This window comes from Vicia villosa, linkage group LG1 (assembly GCF_029867415.1).
Source record: "Vicia villosa cultivar HV-30 ecotype Madison, WI linkage group LG1, Vvil1.0, whole genome shotgun sequence".
Lineage (NCBI taxonomy): Eukaryota > Viridiplantae > Streptophyta > Magnoliopsida > Fabales > Fabaceae > Vicia > Vicia villosa.
In genome coordinates, this window is record NC_081180.1 from 213995376 (window position 1) to 214003051 (window position 7676).

Below are 7676 nucleotides of genomic sequence, written 5' to 3' on the forward strand. Positions count from 1 at the left end.
TCTATATAACCATTTAAGAAGGAACTCTTAACATCCATCTGATATAGAGTGATGTTATGCTGAGTGGCAAAGGAAATTAATAAGCTAATAGATTCTAACCTGGCCACTGGTGCAAAGGTTTCAGTATAGTCAATACCTTCTTGCTGACTATAGCCCTGAGCAACCAGTATGGATTTGTTTCTTACAACTTCTCGTTTTTCGCTTAGCTTGTTTCTGAAGACCCACTTGGTTCCAATGATGTTGAATCCTTTTGGTCTAGGAACAAGATCCCATACATCGTTCCTTGTAAACTGATTGAGTTCTTCTTGCATGGCAATTATCCAGTCAGCATCCTCCAGAGCTTGATCAACAGAAGTTGGCTCAATAAGAGATACAAGACCAAATTGACAATCTGCATTGTTCTTAAGGAATGCTCTTGTTCTGATAGGATCTTCTTTCTTCCCAATGATAACATCTCCTGAGTGAGCAGAGTTGAGTCTAGAAGATCTTCTGATAGTTGGCTCTTCAGAAATTATGAGATTCTCTAAAGAAGCATCAACTTGATCTTCTGATACTTTGCTTCTGGGTTCTTCAGCTTCTGAAATTGAATTATCTATATCTGCAAAATTCTCAGACTGCTTTGGCTTTTCAAGACCAAGCTTATCATCAAATCTGATATTGATTGATTCTTCAACAATCAATGTTTCAGTATTGTATACTCTGTAGCCTTTTGAGCGTTCAAAATATCCAAGAAGGAAACACTTCTGTGCCTTAGAATCAAACTTATGCAGATGATCTTTAGTGTTCAGAATATAACATACACATCCAAATGGATGGAAATAAGAAAAGTTGGGCTTTCTGTTCTTCCATAATTCATAAGGAGTCTTATTAAGAATAGGTCTTATTGAGATTCTATTATGAATATAACATGCAGTATTTATTGCTTCTGCCCAGAAATGCTTAGCCATATTGGTTTCATTGATCATGGTTCTGGCCATTTTTTTAGAGTCCTATTCTTTCGCTCTACAACTCCATTTTATTGTGGAGTTCTAGATCAAGAGAAATCATGGGCAATACCATTTTCTTTGAAATAAATCTCAAAGAATCTGTTTTCAAATTCGCCACCATGATCACTTCTGACCTTTATGATTTTACACTCTTTCTCAGATTGGATCTGAGTGCAGAAGTCAAAGAACACTGTATGAGACTCATCCTTGTGTTTCAAGAACTTTACCCATGTCCATCTGCTAAAATCATCTACGATGACTAATCCATATTTCTTCCCTCTGACAGATGCTGTTTTGACAGGGCCAAACAGATCAATGTGCAGAAGTTCTAGCGGCCTAGAGGAAGAAATAAGATTCTTAGACTTGAAAGCAGGTTTGGAAAACTTCCCTTTCTGACATGCTTTGCAAAGAGCATCTGATTTAATTTTCAGATTAGGGAGTCCTCTGACCAGATTAAGTTTGTTAATATGAGAAATCATTCTCAAACTAGCATGGCTTAATCTTCTGTGCCAGACCCATTGCTCTTCACTAACAGACATAAGACAAGTTATCTTCTAATTCTTAAGATCTTGAAGATCAATCTTGTAAATGTTGTTCTTAAGATCTTGAAGATTATGTCATAACCATTGTCACTTAATTGACTTATGGTAAATAAGTTATGAGCTAATCCGTCTACAAGAAGTACATTAGTTATGGAAGGAGAGTTACCAACACTTATGGTTCCTGAGCCAATGATCTTGCCCTTCTGATCTCCTCCAAACTTGACTTCTCCAGCAGACTTAAGCACCAGGTCTTGGAACAAAGACCTTTTTCCCGTCATGTGCCGCGAGCACCTAGAGTCCAGGTACCATGACATGTTTTGCTTTGTCTTCTTTGCTGCCAAGGATATCTGCAACAAAAATTATATTCTCCTTAGGTACCCACATTTTATTGGGTCCTTTCTTGTTAGTTCTCCTCAAGTTCTGATTGAACTTGGGTTTAGCATTATAATTAACAGGAGGTACAACATGATATTCCTTAGATTGAGCAACATGATATTTTCTAGGTTGTGTCACATGCTTCTTAGTGTGTGTAATGTGAAAGCTTTTAGCATGTGATGTGAGCCTAATATCATGGGAGTGGCCATACTTGAACTGATCATACAATGGCTTGTATGTGATTTTCATATCATCTACAAGTTCAAGTTTGTATGGGGTATCACCCTCATATCCTATGCCAACTCTCCTGTTTCCACTAACTGCATATATCATAGAGGCAAGTTGACTTCTTCCAATACCTCAAGATAAGAATTTCCTGAAACTCAAGTCATATTCCTTGAGAATATTGTTCAAGCTTGGAATAGACTTTTCTGAACTAGAAGATGACTCAGCATCTTTGGATAGTTTTAAAACTTTTTCTTTGAGTTCAGAATTTTCTAATTCAAGCTTCTTAGTTTCAGATGCAAAGAGCTTTCTCAGCTTTTTGTATTTGATACTAAGTTTAGCCTTGATTTCCAGAATTTCAGTTAAGCTGGAAACAAGCTCATCTCTAGATAGTTCAGAAAATACCTCTTTAGAGTCAGAGTCTGATTCTGATGTAGATTTTGATTCAGCATCCACAGTAGCCATCAACGCTATGTTGGCTTGCTCGTCTTCAGAGTCTGATTCTGATTCTGATGAATCCGAATCGTCCCAAGTTGCCATAAGGCCTTTCTTCTTCTGAAACTTCTTCTTGGGCTTTTCCCTCTAAAGCTTTGGACACTCACTCTTGTAATGTCCTGGCTCTTTGCACTCAAAACACGTGACCTTCTTATTGTCAGATCTTCTGAGTCCAGAAGATTCTCCTCTTTCTGGCTTTTTAGAACTCCTGAAGTTCTTGAACTTCCTTTGTTTATTCTTCCAGAGTTGGTTTACCCTTCTGGAGATCATGGACAGTTCATCTTCTTCTTCTTCTTCTTCTTCTGATTCTGACTCTTCAGAATCTTCTTCTTCCGCCTGAAAAGCATTAGTGCATTTTTTATTCAAATATTTTAAAGCAATAGACTTACCTTTCTTTTGGGGTTCATTAGCATCCATCTCTATTTCATGACTCCTCAAGGCGCTGATCAGCTCTTCCAAAGAGACTTCATTCAGATTCTTTGCTATCTTGAATGCAGTCACCATTGGGCCCCATCTTTTGGGCAAGCTTCTGATGATCTTCTTGACGTGATCAGCCTTTGTATATCCCTTGTCAAGCACTCTTAATCCAGCAGTTGGAGTTGGAAATCTTGAGAACATTATTTCAATGTTTTGATCATCCTCCATCTTGAAGGCTTCATACTTCTGGATTAATGCAAGAGCTTTTGGCTCCTTGACTTTGGCATTTCCTTCGTGAGTCATCTTCAATGATTCAAAGATGTCATGGGCAGTTTCTTTGTTTGATATCTTCTCATATTCAGCATGAGAAATAGCATTCAGTAGAATAGTCCTTGACTTGTGATGATTTTTTAATTGTTTCTTTTGATCATCACTCATTTCTTGTATTGACATGTTTGCTCCATTAGTATTTACAGGATGTTTGTAACCATCCACAAGTAAGTCCCATAAATCACCATCTAGACCAAGAAAGTAACTTTCCAATATATCTTTCCAGTATTCAAAGTTTTCACCATCAAATACTGGTGGTCTAGAATATCCATTTCCATTGTTGTGTTGATCATTTGAAACAGGTGTAGCAGTTGATGCAGCTATTGATGGATCAACCATATTGACTTAGTGTTTTTCTCCCTGAATCTTTTTCTAACACGGTTAAGTGCTTGCACCTAGAACCGGTGCTCTGATGCCAATTGAAGGATAGAAAAACACTTAGAAAGGGGGGGGGGGGGGGTTTGAATAAGTGTGACTTTAAAAACTCTTAAGATAAAAACAATGAACACAATATTTTTATCCTAGTTCGTTGTTAACGAAACTACTCCAGTCCACCCCCTTAGAGTGATTTACCTCAACTGGGGATTTAATCCACTAATCAATCTTGATTACAATGGTTATCCACTTAGAAACACTCTAAGTCTTCTAGAGTATACTGATCACAACTTGATCACTCTAGGAAATCACCACTTAGAAACTTCTAAGTCTTCTAGAGTCTACTGATCTCACTGATCACTCTAGGAACCTTTTACAATCAATGTAAAATAAATTTTTACAAGAGTATGAATTTGCTTCTTAGAAAGCTATAATCACAACTGTGATATTTCTCTTAAGTTCTAAGCTTAACACCCACTAAAATATTACAATAGTTTGTGAGGTTGAAGATGAAGTTTGTGAGATTTGAATTCAGCAGCGGTTAAGTATTTTTGCAAGTGTTGTTATTTAGCTTCTGATCAGAACTTCATATTTATAGGCGTTTTAAGAAGATGACCGTTGAACTGCATTTAATGCGTTGCGTGACTGGACAGCTTTGCATTTAATGTTTTCACTGTTTTGTCAACTACCTCGAGCCATGCTTTTCCTGCTTTTACCGACTTTGCCTTTTGTAGCTTCTAACGTTCCTTTTGTCAGTCAGAGATTAGACTTAATAGCCTGTCATCTAGTACCAACTTCTGATCTCAGATTTGTGAATACAACGTTTGAATAATCAGAGTCATTCAGCTTGGTGCAGAGCATCTTCTTGTCTTCTGACTTTGAAGTGCTTGAGCGTGATACCATAAGAACTTCAGTGCTTCTACTTCTGATCTCATGTTCTTCTGATGCTTCATAGACCATGTTATGATTTTGCTTGACCATCTTCTGATGTCTTGCGAGAGCATGTTCTGATGTTGCAATCTTGAACTTTCTGAGTCAGTGCTTCTGAGCGCTGAGTTGTGCATACTCTTTATATATTTCATGAAATGGAAAATGCAAAGGATTAGAGTACCACATTATCTTATACAAATTTCATATATATTGTTATCATCAAAACAAGAATATTGATCAGAACAAATCTTGTTCTAACAGTATTTTCCTGAGGATGTCCGGGGAACAAAGGAGATTGAATTCCTAGAGCTGAAACAGGGTAACATGTCTATCCCTTGGTATGCTTCCAAGTTTGTTGAGTTGACTATGTACTTTAATCACTACAATAAGGATGAGGCTAGTGAATTCTACAAGTGCATTAAATTTGAGAATGGTCTCCGTGATGAAATCAAGCAGGGAATCAGGTACCAGAGGAATCGCGGGTTTGCTGATTTGGTTGATTGTAGTAGAATCTTCGAGGAAGATAATATCAAGATGAATTCATCTCACTCTCGCGAGTTGGTTGACAAGAGAGGGAAGAAACCTATGGATCGAGGTAAGTTGTATGGCAGAGGTAATCCAAAAGTGGGTGATTGGAAAAGGCTTAGTGGGGGAGACTCTAATGCTCCTTATAGGTGCTATAGGTGTGGTGAAGCTGGACATCGCAAGCATGAATGCAAGAGTGAATAGAAGAAGTTTTTCACGGGACATATTGCGGCTGATTGTAGAGGGAGGACAATGACTTTCTACAACTGCGGTGAAGAAGGTCATATCAGTCCACTGTGCACGAAACCCAAGAAGAATCAGTCTGGTGGGAAAGTGTTTGCTTTGTCTGGGTCAGAGACTACTCTTAAGGATAGGTTGATTAAAGGTACGTGTTTTATCCATGGCACACCTTTAATTGCGATTATTAATACCGGAGCAACTCATTCATTTATTTCCTTGAATTATGCTAAAAGATTGAATTAGGAAACATCATATATAAATGGAAGTATGGTTATTGACACTCCTGCATCGGGTTCACAGACTACTTCGTTTACTTGTTTGAATTTTCCGATTGATATTTTTGGTAGGGAGTTCGGAATGGACTTAGTGTGCCTTCCTTTAGAACAACTTGATATCATCCTGGGAATGAACTAGTTGGAATTCAACCGGGTTCATATCAATTGCTTTATGAAGACGATTATTTTTCCTGAAGCTGTTGGTGTTGAGGACTTGGCGATGACTCCTAGACAGATGGACGAGGCGGTTAAGGATGGGGCTATTGTGTTCATGTTGTTTGCATCAATGGAAGTGAAAGGAAAGGCGAGGAGTAGTGAATTACTGGTAGTATTTGAATTTCCGGAAGTTTTTCCAGAAGACGTGAGGGAGTTGCCACCTGAGAGAGAAGTTGAATTTGCTATTGATTTGATTCTTGGAACTAGTCTTGTGTCGATGGCGCCTTATCGTATGTCGGCATCTGAGTTGGCTGAATTGAAGAGTCAATTAGAAGAGTTGCTTAAGAAGGGATTTATTCGTCCAAGTGTTTCACCGTGGGGTGCGCCAGTGTTATTGGTAAAGAAGAAAGAGGGTTCTATGCGATTGTGTATGGACTACACACAATTGAACAAAGTTACTATCAAGAATCGGTATCTGTTGCCGAGGATTGATGATTTGATGTGTCATACCCCAAAATTTACTCTCTCATTCTTAAGACAAAAATCTCCGAATTCGAAAATAATTGAGGAGGACATTCTAAGCTTTCCAACAAGTTCAAAATTATTCCCAAATAATGAAAATTGAGAAAATTATGGCTAGTGAAAGTTGAGAAATTTTGAGCCAGTGCATAAAGTCCAAACTAAACAAATTCATTATTGGGCAACAATTTTAATTCAAGCGGGCATTACATTCATACACTCCTTAAATTATTGTATTTCAATTGTTTTGATTTATTTCATTTAAATAATTCAAAATAAGGAAAATAAAGTAAATTAAACTCTTAGTGAGGTCCAAGCCCATTTGTACTTTTAACCTAATATTTTCTTATACATAGTCACTAACAATTACCAATTTTTCAATTCACTCACACAACTAAACCCTTATTTTTTTTAACCAGATGAAAGATCAAAAGGAACAAGATTTTTTTGAAGCAAAACAGAGCCACGATGTCATCCTCTCCTAATTCTCCTTCCTCAGCACGGTGATAAATTTTCTAGCCAATCAACCGAATTCTAAAACTACTGTTTCGATTTGCTCCGAATTTTTTCTAGAAGTTCAGAAAAAATTGAGGAACAATACTCCTTTAGAATAAAATTCTAAAGGACTTTGACGCTCACAATCACAAATTCCTCGTTTTTCTATTTTATTTGATTTAATTTCTATTTTCATATTTTTTTAAAAATCTCAAAAACTTTGTAGGTTCGTTATCTTATTTTATTTGATATATAATCAGGTTTTTATATTTTTTTGATTTTATTTTAATCACTTTTCTATTTTTCCATTTGTTTTCTTAACTGGAACATTGCAATCACTTTTCTATTTTTTTGAATTTATTTTAATCACTTTTATGTTACTATCATATTGTTTAACATTGTTGTATGAGATTGAGGAGTGGAAAATTAACCAACGCCAACGAACAATACTGAAGAAGATGTACAATAGGAAGATGGTTAGCCCTCCCAGCAACAATGCAGAATAAACTCCTCTTCTTATAGGAGGAAGCACAGTTTTTGTGACCACAATCGATGCTATACTAACTAAATAGGGTACACCGACCTTTCCCACAATGACAGTCTCGACGACAATCCCTTCGGCGACAATTTTGATGGCCATACTGTTGAAAATAGTTTCGAAAGACCTGTATATTATCTTAGCCGAATGCTTACTGGTCCAGAAACTAGGTATAGTGATGTAGAAAAACTATGTCTATGCCGATATTTTTCTTGTATCAAACTAAAGCAATATATCAAGCCAGTTGATGTTT